This window comes from Podarcis erhardii (assembly GCF_964252035.2).
Source record: "Podarcis erhardii genome assembly, chromosome: 3".
Taxonomy (NCBI): domain Eukaryota; kingdom Metazoa; phylum Chordata; class Lepidosauria; order Squamata; family Lacertidae; genus Podarcis; species Podarcis erhardii.
Genome location: NC_138507.1, coordinates 58,200,527 through 58,217,022, shown reverse-complemented (window position 1 = coordinate 58,217,022; position 16,496 = coordinate 58,200,527). Strand labels below are relative to the sequence as shown.

General features: G+C 42.8%; 1 protein-coding gene across 5 annotated transcripts in view; it reads left to right on the top strand.

The window, feature by feature from the left end:
• The window catches only part of MTCL3 (MTCL family member 3), a 34,707-nt gene extending 29,849 nt beyond the window's left edge, over positions 1 to 4,858 (top strand). For all 5 annotated transcript variants that reach the window (XM_081856145.1, XM_081856148.1, XM_081856146.1 and 2 more), the window contains exons 9-10: positions 1,763 to 1,915; positions 4,791 to 4,858. The gene's annotated coding sequence lies outside the window, so the exon portion shown is untranslated. The remainder of the gene's footprint in view (positions 1 to 1,762; positions 1,916 to 4,790) is intronic.
• Positions 4,859 to 16,496: the final 11,638 nt, after the last annotated feature.

Sequence of the window (16,496 nt, the reverse complement as noted above, 5' to 3'; positions counted from 1 at the left end):
ATTTTTCCCTGACCATATGGGTACAAATAATACAGGAAAGGGACATTTAATTCTGCTCTCCCAGGGAAGAAAGGGTCATCTGAGGAGAATAAGAGATGGAGATAAGGGACAGTCCCCTAAGGAATTTATCCACCATAATACCAGCTTGAGAATTTGGTACAAAATTAAACAGTGACCCAGTTTTCCACATGTAAATGTCATGCTTGAGTGTCAGTATCAATGGGAGCAATTAGCAAGAAAATGTGGCACGATCCATAAGCAGCAATGGGAGCAAGTGAAAAGAACATGAATGAAAAGGGAGAAATATATATATATATATATATATATATATATATATATATAGGGCAGTATCAAGCATTGTGTGAGGAGGCCTCCTCTCACTCTCCACCCTTCTGCAGTTCCCCAACCCTCTGAAACAGTTTGGAGGGGGGTGCATATGAGGCTGCAGGAGGAGGGAGAGGAAGGAGGAGTTTTGTTGTGCAAGTGGAAGTCTGTTCTGCTAGCAGATGGGCACAGTTGGATATCACCCAAGACGTTGTTGGGTTGGGCCATCTGGATGTGTTTCACTAAGTTGCCCTTCAAGGACAATGACTACTTTGCTCAAGCCTTCTACTACTATAACGTGATTAATTTGCAAAAAAAATGCTTCACAGCTTTTATTGCTGTTACCTTTACAGTAACCCTGCAAATAGGGTAACTTTCGTTCCCGTTTTACAGAGGAGAAGCTGGAGGTCACAAAGTGTCTTGCCACGGAATGAATCTCAACTAGAAGAGGGACTTGGGTCCAGGTTTTCTGAATCCAAGGCAATTCTCTAACAACGGGTCCATCTGACATGTGCTAATCTGCTGAGAGTGCTTGGGGCAAAGCGGGACCTGTCATAGGGCAAAGGTTTTAGTTATGTGACCTCCAGCTCTTTCCAACCACCCCATTCTATGCTACATGTAATGCAATGACTCCCGTGGTGCTCTTCCAGAACTTGATTGCATTTGGATGGTCTCCAGTGTGGTTTCAGAAATGTAGTTTGGTGGGAAACAGATTGTACACTGCAAGGATTGCTTTAAGCAACCAAGTAATAATTGCAGAAATGCTTTGTGCTCCATCTACTGAGCTTCGCTGCAAAAGCATGCATTGCAAGAACGCGATCAATACGCATTAAGGTGAAATGCATTATATTTGTGCTTGTCCTGTAATGCACCTATATCTTAATGCTTCTCAAGATCATTGCTTTTTTACATTGCCTTATTTTATTGCTTTGCACGGGAACCTGCAGATTGACCAGTCTTCATACAGTTGAAGTCATAGTAATAAAAGTCTTGTAATTCATCTGAATAAGTCTGCTCAGAGGTAACTGTAGCACCCCTCCAAATACTGTGCAGCTTCATTTTGTTAGAAAATCAAACCTAGTGATTTTACATTATTGTAAACTTTTAAAAATATTGAAATGGCTGCACAAGCTCTATTTCAAATGACATTTAGACTGCAAACGAGCTTTCAGGGCAGTGGAAACTTTATGTAAGAATTTGTTTTTGAGCAACAGTCATTTCAGCCCCTGGCAGTCAGCTAGAACTTTGGCCTAAGAAATCGTGGAAGCTTTATCTGCTGACTGTTTCCTAGTTGAAGCCAAGACCTTTGCTTAAACAATCAGTCCCTCTTGGCCGCTCCTCATTTTTTTATTAAGAATATTATGTTGTATTTGAACAGCTCAGTTACCAGCAGTGACCCTCATTTGTAATAAAGCTGCCCTGATTTTTTTCCTGGCAGGTATAAACACAAAAGAATTTACTGGATCCAGAGTCAGCTTTAGAAAGTGAAGCAAAGAGAGGAGAAAAGAGCGAGCCCTTTGGAGCTTCAGAGTCCTGTGAAATGTCTGGGTGAGCTCCAGAGAAAGAAAGGCTTAAATGTTTCATCACGCAGGTGAGAGACACTCAGTAGCATACATATGAATTTAAAGAGGAACGATAAGGAATTTGTCATCCCTTCTCACGCTGCAAATACATACTTGTCTATGGCTACTTTCCTTCCCCAAGAAATATATTGTTTATTTATTGGTTTCATTTATAGATCATTCATCATGTTGACGTAACCCTTGGGTGGTTTCCAACTTATAAAAATATGAAACTAAGATGCAGGCAGCAAAACACCAATCAAAAATATACTTATTTGTCACTGAGGTAGCAAGCCTGTGTCTAGGTTGTGTTTCTTAGGAATATAAGGAGATCACAAGGGTCATCTAGTCCAACCCCCTGCAATGCAGAAATCTCAGGAGGGCAAAGGAGGCCATCACCCATTCCTTGGGAATTGACAGATGTTTCCTTCTAGTAGCTCTAGATATTGTTTGTGGCTGCCAAGCAAGACTGCTTTCCATAGTCTTGAGGGGGGGGGTGAGAGAATTCCCCTAAGCATCTTCCTTGACTTCTTGGCATGTACAGTGAAGGACACAAGGGGTGGGGTGAAAGGGGTGCTCCCTAAGCCCCAAACCACATTGTGAAAAGAACTCGATCTCATCTATGATTTGCACACATATAGAGTCTGCTCAGAAGGACTACAGAATGTGCATAGGCAATGCAGGGTCATTGCATGTCATCCTAACCCTATAAATCTTTTGTACAAACAAACCATGTTGCATGAGCAGGGCTTTGGTGAACTGTCGTTCAAAAAGATGTAGGGAGGAATTCAGTGTGGTGCTGTAGCAATTGTTCTGTAAGTGCAAGCATTTTAGCTTGGCAAGCAAAGCATTTTCCCTGTGCGTTGTTCTGGGGATCCTCCCCCCGGAGCCAATTGGGGGGGCACAGGAGAAGGAGAACGGGAGAAGCACTGTTGTGCTAGCACAAATTATTGTGTTGGATTCTGTTAGTGGACTTGTTAATTGAATCCAGCTTATATAATAGTTTTTTGTATTTGGGGTTAGGACATCAGAAATATACAGTAGCATTTTTTTTAGCCCCCATAAGGAAGGCCTAAAATTTTATTATGGTCATCCTTACTCCAGCCTTGACAATGTTGGTTTGAATTTAGAAAATAAAATCACAGTATGATTTTAAGCATGAAGAGCATCCTTATTGTGGGATGGAGATAGGTAGACTACAAGGAAGCAGTAGACCACTGACCAATAATCACCTAGTGACTGTTGGTTGCTGGGATATTGGTCTGATCCTGCAAGCTATCTCTTATATTCTTAAGCAGTAATGAATACTCAAAAACACTTAAGACGGATGAGCTCTGCACAGTTAATATACGTGGTTGGCTGTGGGGATTCTTGTGAAGCAAAAGTATAGATTCTGCAAGATTGAAGTCAGCCTACCATTGTCGTACAGATCGCCCCTCCGTGTGTCTGTGTGTGTGTATTTGTTTATTGGGAAGAGCAAATGGAGAGATTGACTGCATCAGTTCCAAATCATCTTCATTAGCAAACTTACTATCTTTAGATTCTTGGCTGCCTTGTCAACAGAGTGTGAGATAGTAGGACATGGACTGTGTCTTGGTCATTCCAGGCCTAGCAAGATTGGAGGGTTTTGATTTCCGCTGCCAGGCACCAGGGAGAACAGAGGTTGCTCAGCATTACCTTGCAAGACTGAGTATCACAATCCTGATCCATGTTTGAATGTGTACTTTTTATTTTAATGAAAATAAAATTTAATTTAATTTCTTAATTTAGACAAATAGCAGATCTTTTGGTGATTATGCCACACATCTCTTTTTGCATAGGTTTTTAAATTATTTGTATTTTGTAAAAATATGTTTAAAAGATAAAGACAAAGAAACTATTTTTCCAAACACAACATTGCAAATGCAAAAATATAATACTTAAATAAGTCAATCAATTGTGCTTGTGTTCTGATAGACCAAATGCTTAATTTTATGGCATGGCTAATCTATAGACATGTATTTCTGTCTGGATTATTTTTCTTCCAACATAATGTATGTTTTTCATAAAGTTAATCAGAGTCATTCATAAAGTTAATCAGAGCTTTAGTGCTGAACCATGTCTTAATAATAGTAAGTAGTTTACCCATCATAACATTCCATATCTTTCTGCACCATGCTTCTATGATAAGCATTTTTGCACCTACTAAGAAATTACTTACCAAGATCCTGTGCCTGCTTTTAATTAAATTGTGCAAATCATGTAAATGCTCTGTCTGGCGTATATAGATTATGCAGCTCCTGTTTCATCTTTGAAACATCTTCCGAGAACCTTGTATGGTTTTGCAAAACCATTAGAAATATTTTTAAAATCAACATGTTCAGCATTGCATTTTTAGTAGTCTTGTGAATATAAAATACCACTGGAGTTAAATAAAAATAAAGGCAGTTCCTGCATATGTTGAGATTACAGGAGCTGTCATGCATTTGTTCCTTCTCCACAGATTTTGAATTTCCTCCATTTCCATTTTGCCAGAGATTAAGAGCAGAATCCAAACTCACACCCACCCTTCTTGCCAGCTGCCATGGTAGATGATCAAGCCCAATTCTTGCAGCAGTCCAATTCCATCGTGTGATGACAGTGAGATTGGATTGGAATCCAGTGGATCCCAGGCCAGCTAAGTCTTCACCTTGGAAGGCCCTGTTTCAGAGCTTTCTCTGGTCTCCACTAGTGAAAAATCCACCTGTGTATTGCTTGTTCAGCAGGAGGCCAGCTCAGGCAGAACAACTGAGCAGATTGTTCTGTTGTTTTATTGTATGTATTTTAAAGCAAGAGGTATAGAATTATACTCTGCAACCAACCTTTAATGCAGATTGTTTGATTTCCCTGTTTCTTTGCTCTTCTCCTTTGCGCTTGACCCAAAAGCTGGAGCCAGAGGCAAGTAAGGCTTGCTGTTCCGTAAATCCCACACATTCCAGGAAAATCTTAGAAGAGAAAAGAGGTGCACGGACATTTCTCTGTTCGGCCACTGCAGCTATGGACCTACGGACACAACTGGAGAGCACAACTGAGAGGAACTGGAATAAAGAGAAGATGGAACTTCTGGAGCGCTTTGACAATGAAAGGAAAGAATGGGAATGCCAGTGGAAGGTCATGCAGAAGAAAATAGAAGAGGTATTTTTGGGTTCTTTTCCATGTCAGCAACTAACATGATGATACTGTCTTAAGCAAAGTCCCAAAACTTAAAAAGGTGCTTTCACCAAAGAATCCATAGGGTTGGAATGAATCAGCCATTGTGTCTATGCCACTGTTCAGAAGCAGGGGTGGTGGTGGGGAGTTCTTCAGGCACCACTTATTGTATAAACATTGAAGCATGATGCCTTTTGGCACATTGCTGTAGAAAGCGTGCTAATTCTAACATGATATTGATGCCAGAAAGGGTGTTGGAAGAATTTGCACTGTGCTTTTAAAACTAAAGGGGTCATGAGCATACCCTTGTATTATGGAACAGCAATCCATGCAAAAAAAGATGCCACGTAGCAAGCTGCGGCCCTGCAAGTGCTGTTGGACTACAATTTCCATCATGCCTGGTCATGAAGTCCAACACACTCTGGGGTGCCACACACTGCCCACCCTAAATCTAGGTGTGCCTTTTTAGACATTGCTTTCTGAGATTAACGTTGACCAATCTTGTTTATTAGCATGTAAAGGAATGTCTTGAATTTGGAATCCAGGGACACGAGAGCAGGACACATTTATTCTGGCTCAGCCCTGCTATATTTATTGATGGCATTCAGTAGCAAGAGAGTACAATAAACAACATACCGCAGACTAGACACAAACTGTATTTATACACCCTTCACTCATTCGTTCTCTGCCAGTCTTCGCACAGTTCTAACCCATGGGACAGGTTTAGTATAATTATTGCTGATGCTCCCTTGAGTTGCCATTTTAGCAGTGTATTTTGTTTACCAGGACATGGAATTTATTCCTGCTGGTGATTCTGTATCTGCTTTGTTAGTTTTCCACATTCACACTATGTGTCTGCATTGATTCATCTGCCTGGCGGATTGCAGCTGAGGTGGCTGATGCACCCCACTAGATCTCTGCCATTTTGTGCCTTCAGAGTGAAGTGTAGATGTTTAACAAGCTCTCTGACCTCTTAGCCGTATTCCTTGTAATGATGATGCCACTGCTTTGCCCTTCAGATCTTTCGTTTTTCCATGGAAGAACATCACCATTCCATATTATCGTTGTTGCCTTGCTAAATCTGTAAACTGATTTGAGATGAAAAGGTAGAATTTGAAGAGGGAGGTGAAATTGATATCTGTCAGTCACTGCAGAGGCAAAATGCAGAAGAGCCATCAGTTGTTATATCTGTCTGTTCCCCTTGGAAAGGAAGCCTAACAGGCTGTTGTGCAATCTGTGCCTATGGTGGTAGAGGTCACAGCTTCCCATAGCAATTGGTCAGGAATCCTTAGGGATACTGCTTCCAAGTCTGAGAACGAATGGAAGAGCAGCTAGAACCATGCTGGATGAGGCCAAAGACCCATCTATTATTATATTATTAATTAAATTTATATACCACCTTTCATCCAAGGATCACAGGTCAGTTTACAATATAAGAACACAAAACTACATAACATAGTAACAAACTAAAACAGTAACCACACACACAGTTGAGTCCTGCGCTCACAGTGGATAACCTGGTGCTGATTGGAAGCCCACCAATAGGATCTGAGTGGCTCTTCTGCTCTGCTTCTCATATCATATGCCTTCTCTACATAGTCTTGTACCAATTATCATGTCCTATTGTGGTGCACCATGTCTTCGGTTTGGTTTTGATGTCCAAGAGTTGGCCCAGCTGGGAGATGCTTCATTTGAGAGTTAGTGTGGTACAATGGGAATCTTTTCAGACTTTGTTCCAGTATGCAACAGCCACATACTCATGAGCTTCATGTTTGAAACCGACACCATTTTTGGAAATTGCAGTATTTCCTTGTGAAAAGAAAGTTCCAGATATTCCAGCCAACCGAGGAATCCAGACTTTGGAGTCTGATGGCACAAGCTCAACATGAAAACAGATATCATCCTTTATTTATCAAGCTGATAAGATCACTGTGGTCTAATAGGAGGCTTTTTGTTTCCTTTCCAGCTTTACCAGGAGGTAAAATTAAGGCGTGAGAGCAATATGAATGCCTCTGAGACTAAGGCCATTCATAGCAAGGCACAGACACGACCCATACATTCCCCCTCTTCAGTATGGAGTGACACACCAGGTCTGAACTCTTGTTCAGCAGACAAAGAGAGTTTTCTCGGGAAGGCAGAAAAGGAGAGCAAGGATGCAAAAAACAAGGGAAGAAACCATGCTTTTGCAAATGATACTCTGTCCTTCGAGAGTTACAAGGAATCTGAAGATTGCCCAGGCTTGAAAACAACCAAGAATTACACACAGGATCTCAATATTGTGAGTAAACCAGTAATGGGTATTTCAATTAGGGAAAGTGAAGGTAGCTCAGGCTTCAACCTCTTACATGTCGACACTTTTTTTATAAGTGGCTGTTTAATGGATGGACTTGATGTGTTCAGCTCATCTGAGTCTATTCCGAGTCCACTGGAAGGTGACAAGATCAGATCAGCTTGTCCTGAACTGAACTGAATATTTGTGAAAACATGCTAACTACAGATCTAAGAAAATGAATGTCACGCTGCCCTCTGTCCCCAAAATATATCTCCTGGGTGCTGAGGATTCTGGAACTTGTCAGTCAAGCCATGCAGACTCTTCTGTTTGCTGTTTTTTTTGTTAGCATAGCCTTTTTGCTGCAGTTTGTGGTCTGGTTTAGACATAAAACTGATTTGCTGTGAACTGTTACTTGTAAGTGGGAAATCAACCTCAAAAATAAGTGCTCTCTGCGATTCCTCCTTTCCCATGTGGTACAGTTTCTCCTGGTTGTTCCTTTTCTTGGTTTGCCATTACATATCAATTTAAGTCACGATTAGCATAAAAACAGATTCCTTCATACCTGTGATTTCCAGAAATTACAATTACAATTTCCAATTTGTAGGAGGACCTGGGCTGATGACCAAGTCTTGGGGAGAGGGGAAGATACTTTGGGAAGGAGGAGGAAGTGAGGCAGGGTTGTGGCCTATTCATAAGGCTAGCTCCTGATTTGGTAAACCATGGTGTGCAGGGTTTTTGCTTATTTATTTGCCTTTTTACAAAAAGTACTCAAGGTGGCTTGGTGCAGAACAAAACATCAAAATCACAGACATAACTACACAATAATGTAAATAGCAGATAGGAGAAGTTATGGCTCTACCAGGTCTGTTTCTTTTGTGATGTGGCCCTTCTTTAATTACCTCTGAAATTGAAAACATAGGCTATAGCTGTGTTTACAGCTGTTCTAGAAATTTAATAAGAACCTGATCACACTAAAAGATTGCTATTTGTATTTCTAGGCTCTTAAAGAACTTGCCAAAGTAAGCGAAGACTTGTGCAGCTACCAAGAGGAAATCCGCAAGAAGTCCAACCACAAAAGGTATCACTGCTCTAGATGTTCTTACTTGGGCACACTGGAGACACAGGGCCACATGCAAACAACTGGGAAACGTTGAATGTGAGCTGGAGAAATGTTCACAATACTTTAGTCTTTAATCAGGGTGGAGACTCTGTGGCCCTCCAAATGTTGGACTCCAACTCCCATCAGCCCCAGCCAGCATGGTCAAGGATGATGGGACCTGTAGTTCAGCCACATCTGGGCAGGGAAGGCACAGGTCCCCCATCATCACTTTACGTGTCCTTGGAGAGAGAGAGAGAGAGAGATACAAATTCCTAGCCCCTTCTACTTGTAATAAAATTGCTTTACCTTAAATCCAGGTCAAAGCTATGCCCACATCACATATTAGATCTGGTTGTGAAAGAAACAGCAGCCTGAGGCTCCTGTTAAAATCCTCCCCTCATTTGAGGCAGCTGAGCAGTGAAATCCTTTCACATTTTAATCCTTTCAAGGGACTCGCTCCCAAAAGTTCTTCCTCCGACATTAAAAACATTATAAAAAGAAAGGCATGCTTTATAGGCTGTCCCCCAGCTTTAGTTGCCTGTGGAGCTCAAAGGTGAAAGACACACTGGTCTTATCTCTTTCGCACTGAGGCAGCGACAGTTAGTCACACTCGAGTGCCTTGGATAGCTGTGACTAACCTAAGTTCTCGTTTGGGCACAGGATTTGATTCACAGGGAAGTAGGAAGTGCTTCTGTAATCCAGCAAGTGTTGTTGCTATCTGATTAAAGTTCCTTTTCTCTCTAAGGAATGGCTTGCCAAAAATATATACAAACATTGCTCAGGTTAGCTAGTTCTTCTGGGGGATGCTGGTGGGCCCCTAGGATAGTTCTCTTAAGGGATCAAAGATGAGATTACAAGAACCTTGGGCAATGATGTGTTTAGTTATGTTGTGCTGCTGATTTGGTACCCTGGCATGTTGAAAAGAAAGAGCTTTCAGGATATTTGCTGTGTAGAATGATCACCCTCCTCATGGGCTTAGGTGGGCCTATTGATATAAGCAGGTAGTAGGTAGGTAGGTAAACAAATAAACAAACAAACAAAACATGGAATGAGTCCCCACTTCAAGTCCTACATTGACATTCTGAAACTCTTGCTGGACTGATTTGTGTAATGAAGAGAATAGTTAAATCACTGCTGATTAATATAAAATATTTTTCTTACATATGTAGAAAGAAGTTGTTTCCTTTCCTGGGAGAATCTGCCGAAACTGAAAACGCACTGATCACACAAGAGATGAACCATGGGCGTAACCATGACCCACAAACAGTTTCAATTGCATTTGATACAGAAGAGCAAAACAACAAGAAGAACTTGATGGGCATTAGCAGGTGTTCAAAGGAGATGCCACCGAGCGCTCTTGCTGGAGTTGAGAAAACAGGCTTTTTTCCCTGGCAGAAAAGAGAAGCCCCTCCTGTGCCTCCAAGAAGCACTTCCCGGCACTTGGCCAGCTCTCTCGCACAGGTTTCTGAAGCATTAGCAAAAGAAACAGGGCACAAAAGCAGCTGCGAGACCCAGGAGGACCAGGAAGAAAGTGCATTGACTCGCCTGCCTTTTGCAAAGCAATGTGATGCTCCAATGCCACTGACAAATGAATGGAAATCTGTTAGTGGGCCTGCTATGGCTACCACGGTACCCACTGAGAAAAGGGATCAGTCCCTTGAATGCAAGCTGCCTGCAGGGTTTTCTCATAACACTTGGTCTCATGATGCAAGTAAGGTTGGGAATAGTCCTAAAAAGGACTCTGCCTCACATTCTGTCCAGAAGAGCTGTTCTGACGGAAATATGGTGCCCCAGAAACAACAGCCTCCTATATCGCAAAGCAGTGTGCATTATAGCAGTGACTTATATGCCCCTGTGTGCAACACCTTGGGTGATTCTGGCTATGGAACTGGAAAGACTCAACGAAATGAAACGCTGGAGGCAAAAATTGACGAGTTCAATAGAACTGTGTTTCACACAGATAAAGGCCACAAGTGTGTGGAACGGAACCCAGTGGTGCCAGTGCTGTCTGGAGACCCCAAACCCCGCCCCATAGTTCAGGACGGTGTGGCCAGCAGGGCGCAAAAGGAAGAGCCAACCTGTGTTCTGAATCCCAGGCTCTCTTCAAAAATGGATGAGAAAGCCTCCAAGCCCAGCAAAAATGCCAAAGCCACAGGACAGCAGAGGCAGCTCAATGGACTCCTAAGTGGTTACCAGCATATGCTCCATGAACACGACTGGAAGCCAAGCAATTTGTCTGGCCGCCCGCGATCCGCAGACTCCAGATCCAACTATGGGGTCGTCGAGAAGCTTCTGAAGAACTATGAAAAGTCAACTGCTGCATGGAACTCAAAGCTCCACAAAGAGCGCTGGCTGCCGCCCAGTTCGGAATTGGCGGGTGGCAGCTGCGAGAAATTGGGCCACTATTTTGAAATGCTCCAGACAGATCAAGGGAAGCAGGAGCAGCCGAAGAATTCGACCCGGCACGTTGGGCTTTATGCCAAGCATGGCAAAGAGAAGCAGAAATTTCCCGAGGTATGCCTTTATAATGAAAGTTGACCCATTTGTCACATTTTGACCCTACTCTTCCTTGAAGAAGCTTGAGGCAGCACATGTTGTCCAATATGGCCTTCCTTGAGTTTCTTAGTCCCTGGGCCTCTTGCACCCACACAACAGTGCTGTGAGGTAGGAGTGACTAGCCCAAGTCGCTTAGTAAGCTTCAGAGATGAGTGGGATGGGTGGGTTGGTGCCTTAACAAATCAAATATCGGATGCAGCATACACAGCTCTCTCTCTCTCAGGGTTCCATTTGCATTTTACACCATCTGTTATAGGAGAAATTTTAGACAGAGCTCTCAAGGATGATTTATTTCAATTCCCAATCTGACGCTGCCCGAAAGTGCTTCCCAATTGCTGCATGCTCAGTCCATTGTGGAACAGACTGTGTGAATTAGGAACAATGGTCTGCAGAGTGGGTTTTCCATCTGCTCATTGGAGCCCTGACCCCATAAGACATCGCAGGATTAGTGCAAGGATACGATAATAACTCGTTGAGGTAAAAGGATTCAAAAGGTATGAAAAATAATAGAAAATAAATGTACTAGCAAGGTGGATTGGCATTCATCATTTAATCAAAAGTCTTTAAATATTACATGTTGAAAGCCAGAAATGATCGCTGGCTGGAGTAAGGTTGAATTGATTGTAAAATTCCTGTAAAAATAGTCCCAAAATTGGCCAAAGCGGGGAAGAATATACATTTCGTGCAACCCACAGATTGTTCATTTTCATCCCTGTTGCTGATATTCCATTGATTTTACTGGAACCATGCTAACATTTCATTTTATTATTCATTACTTGTCTTCCTTAAAATATTTATAGGCTTCCCTCCTGAGCAAAACTCCTCCAGGGTCTAAAGACCTTGATGCACATAGAGAGAACAAAGAGGAGAAGCTTGCCATGTTCCTTTAAGAGTCTGCCTTTGTTTTAATAATTCTTCCACTTCTGAGGCAGCAAGAAAATATCTTAGCCATTCATTTTGTAACAGCAGCTAGACAACATGGTCCTGGTAAAGGAGAAGTAATTTTATTATGCTGTTACCAGTTCCTTGCCATCAATTTCCTTTTGAGTCATGTCATTAGGCTTCTGGGAATACAGTACGATACAGAAGCAATTTTGCTGTTTTATCCCAAGAACCAGGAAACGAAAAGGATTGATAATGGAAGCAACAGCAGACTCAGCAGTGGCTGAGGGTGTCCATGGGTGAAGACAGTAGCATCCTCCCGGGACACTACTGCACTCATCAGGATGGGGGTGGTGGGAGGTTAGATGGTGAGACTGGGGATTCTTTGGCACAGTGGTGACACCTCTTCCCTGTTTCAATTAGCATAATGGCTCATGATGTACTCAATCAGTACAGGGTCATGGGTTTGAGCCCCACGTTGGGCAAAAGATTCCTGCATTGCAGGGTGATTTTACTAGATGACCGTCTGGAACCTTCCAGCTCTACAATTCTATGGTTCTATGAGTGCTATTGCCACTGAGGGGATGCCACTTCTTCTGCCTGCCCCTCCCCCTGCCCCCACAAGCTGCCACTGAGCAGATATCCACATTGGCTACAGGAAGAAGGCAAAGAGTAGGGCAGAAACTAGACATTACATGCAAGATGGTAGCCCAGCTCTCCTTGTTTAGCTTGGAAAGTTGCTTGAAAGATGGGGCCTTTAGGGGTGGAGAAGCAACTACGTCGGGAAAAGATGGAGCATATCCCTTCCCTACTTTCCCACTCCAAAAGTCCTTTTCTAAAAACAGCTTTTCAAATTAAAAAAGGGGGAATTGTAAGGAGTGTACTTCTGTGGAAGAGCTGTAGCAGTTGTCAGAAACCACAGGCAGGGAGAGTGCTCTTGTGGCTGCAGGTTTTTCACAGGCTGCAGGTTGACCGCTGTTGGCATGATCCAGCAGGTTCTTCTTCCGTTCTTAGGTTCTCAGAGAAACTGCTTTGCATGGAGAAAGCTCCAGGTTTAACCCCCAGCATCTCCAGGCAGGGTGACTGCCAGTCATGGTAGACAATACTGAGGTAGATGGTCTAATAGTATGAGGCAGCTTCCTATGCTCCTGTCTACTTCAGAACATTCCTAGACATGCTCACAGCATTGACCATGGCCTCACTGGCGGAGGAAGAGGGGGGAGGGGGAGCACACTGCCCCCAACACCATGATCCCAGTGAAGTGCCATCACGGCTGCCCTCCCTCCGTGCTGGGCACCACGCCCCCAGGACGCGCACCATGCCCCTGCAGGCAGTGTGCCACACCCCTGCAACACATGCCATGCCCCAGGCAGCATGCCATGCCCCCGGGACACGCGCCAACCATGCCTCTAGTGAAGCTCCGCCACTGCATGGCCTGAAGCCTGAGCCATTACTGTATGATTTCCCAAGAGTCATCTATCAACACCCACCATGATAAATTAGGGAAAGGTGGTGGCAGAGAAACATTTCAGAGAGTCTTCTAGGCTCTGTCATGCTCTGAAAGGTGTCATTGGGAGTGCAATGGTCCCCAGAGGCCCTACTGATTCAAAGTGAACACATCAGGTTACTTTCAGATAAGTCACCAGATGTGCTCCAAAGTTATCACAATTAAAGGAATAGGAAGTTGGGTGCACAGTCTGCCGACCCATAATTCTGTGCCTAGCCACAGCTGTCTCTGCAAGACAGTGGGCATTTGGTTGCATCACACAGTCAGTTTCCCATCAACATGCAATAAGCCTTTGAAAACCTGACTGTACGCTGAGAGGTGTGAGTGGCATCAGGGATGGAGCCACCACACAACCAGTTCGCTCCGCAACCTGCTTGACTTCATCCAGCTTTGGCCATGTGCAAAGAGAGGGTTGTGTGTTTTAGCTCCCATTTAGAGTCTCCCATGCATATTTTGTGTCTTACTAGGGTGCCACATATTTACTAGCATGCCACATATTTCTTTGACACATGCAGGAGTTCCTCTGTCCTTACATCTTTGCATTGCTATGTTATGGTAAACAACACATTCTCTGGACCTTTTAATAGCCAGCGGCCACCTGTTGTAAGGCTAGTCATTCTCTTTAAATTCCACGAATGCTTTTTGAGGGGTTTTGTTCTGACTTTGTTACCCAAGCAGCCACATTTGTGTTTGTAGGTGTCTGCGCCAGCTAAGCAGTCAAATGCGAAAGGCTTCTCTCGGCCAGCTCGGCCAGCAAACAGGCGTTTGCCTTCCAGGTGGGCCTCCAGGTCGCCATCAGCCCCACCAGCTGTGAGAAGAGCTGCCTTGAACGAACTTTCTTGAACTTCTGTTGTGGGATCTCAGTGGTTCTGAACTCAAGAATGGATCTGGTGCTGTTATTAAATCTCCATATGGACTCTCTTTTCCACGTTCCTGACCACAACCAGATCTGTGTAATCGTATTTTGGTCAACAGTGACCTTGCCCTTGGACTTGTTGGAGTCACTGTTTCAATTCTTAGACCATCCTTCCACAGTCTTCAGTGTTTTTATCAACTAGATAAGGATGTCCTTCCTCATATGTATATATAATTTTATAATTCGCAACCATTGTTTTCCTTTGAATGACATATGCCAATAGTTATCTCCTCAATCTTTTTTTAAAAAAGAAATTACATAATGTATAATCCTGTATATTCTTACTTTCCCCACAAAGAGCAGGAAGAAATGCTGTATGCATGATCATGTGTTTGTAGGTGCATGTGTTGAAATAGGAAGCATAACTGTATTTAGGTGAGAGAAACTCAGTTCCAGTGCTGATATTGAAATTATAACATTTGCTTATATACTTGCATATACACTTAAAAAAGTTTCTGTTTTATTTTGAAAGTTCAGCATATAGCCCTGGCAATAATAATATTTTGTATATCTTTTACAGGTTTCACAGGTCTAGTATTTGATATACAAAAACTAAGAAATGCATTTTGGGGGGTAACTGTAGTGAAAAGGCATTTTATGGTATGTACCAGGAAGCAGTTTTGCTCAGTGAATCAAGTCTTCATTGATGCTTATTTAAACATCACTTCTTTAAACTTTACTATGCTAGGCATATGTTTCAGAATTAAAAACCTAGTGTTTACACCTACATTAGGCCTTTATCAGTGCACAGACATTCCAAAAAATAATGCTTGTGTTTGCCATTTGCTATAACATCACTCAGTGACTGGACTCTAATAGATTTGTTCAACCAGCCGTGTGTGTTGAACAGAGGAGAAAGACTGAGACGGATATCCAGACAACAGCTGCACTTACACCATCAAATCCTGACTTTATAAACCACACTATGCTAGAGCTTGGTGCAGCTCACTCCTACCACTTGCTCCTCCCTTTATGCAAACAAAGAAACAAGCCAGGAAGCAATTAAAACTTATGAATCTTGCTTGTTTGGAAGCCATTAAGAAGAGTTCCTGGGTCACATATATGCAGAAACTCTGGTTGATACTGCTTCCAGGCTTGTTTCCCTACGTGCATGAAGGCTGTGTACAGGTAGGTGCATGGAAGCCAGGCAAATCCTGGCTTTAAAAGCTTTAGGGCAGAACGATACCTTCACTGGCCTCAGGGCTTCTAGTACAACTTAACCCACATGTTGACATGTTGGTTTCCTTGCTGACTGCTGTCAGCGATGCGGAATTGAGATGATGAAACACACACTGATGCTGCCCAGACATGTAGTAAGATGAACTCCATGACATGAAGGAGAACATGCCAGAGTGGCTGGGGCAGCCCAGTCAGATGGGCAGCATATAAGTATTATTATTATTATTATTATTATTATTATTATTATTATTATTAAACATGATGAGTGCATGCTGGTTTGGCACACTTCCACTTCCCCTGAAATACTTGTAATAAAAGTGTAGCTGTCATATTTACCATTAATATTAGGATTTTGGCAAGTGGCAGGGCTTAACCTAAGCTGTGCTTTTGAGCCAATCCCCACTCTCTCCCTCATTATGATTGTCCAGGCTGCAGTCAAAGTCTCAAGTCTAGGAAGATGGAGCTCATCGCTTCGTTTTAAATGAAAGCAGAAGAATTATCAACCAATGAAGTACTGGAGGACTTCAGAGAGCCAAGGCAACTGCCACATTCTGCTCCCATGAGCGCTATGAGTGGCTCTCGGTTATGAGGTTAGCTTTCATTCTGGCAGAAGCCTGACATAGAGTACATAAATATTGCATCAAGATAGGATTGCTGTGGTGCCAGAAATCCTAGACTGATGGCATTAGAAGCATGTATTTGCCATCATCTGTCTCTATGTTGTTGGCTGTTAATATGCTATGTGCGTAGCCCAATTTATACACTCTTCCTAAGAGTCTGAATGAAATATAGATCCTCCTGAACTGCCTTGTTAAGTGTCATTTAAAAAATGCTGCCTTCATCGTTGTGAATGTTCATCTCTCTGAGAATTTTGCAGGAGAAATGAACAGCAACCCACGTGGAATACTAGGGTGAACGTAATATTTTTAAGGAAATAGGTCAGTCCAAAATAATGACACTATTACTCTTGTCATGAGAAAAGTCAGACACTACCCTGCTTGAAGAAAAAGAAGAAATCAAAATTCTTTGCC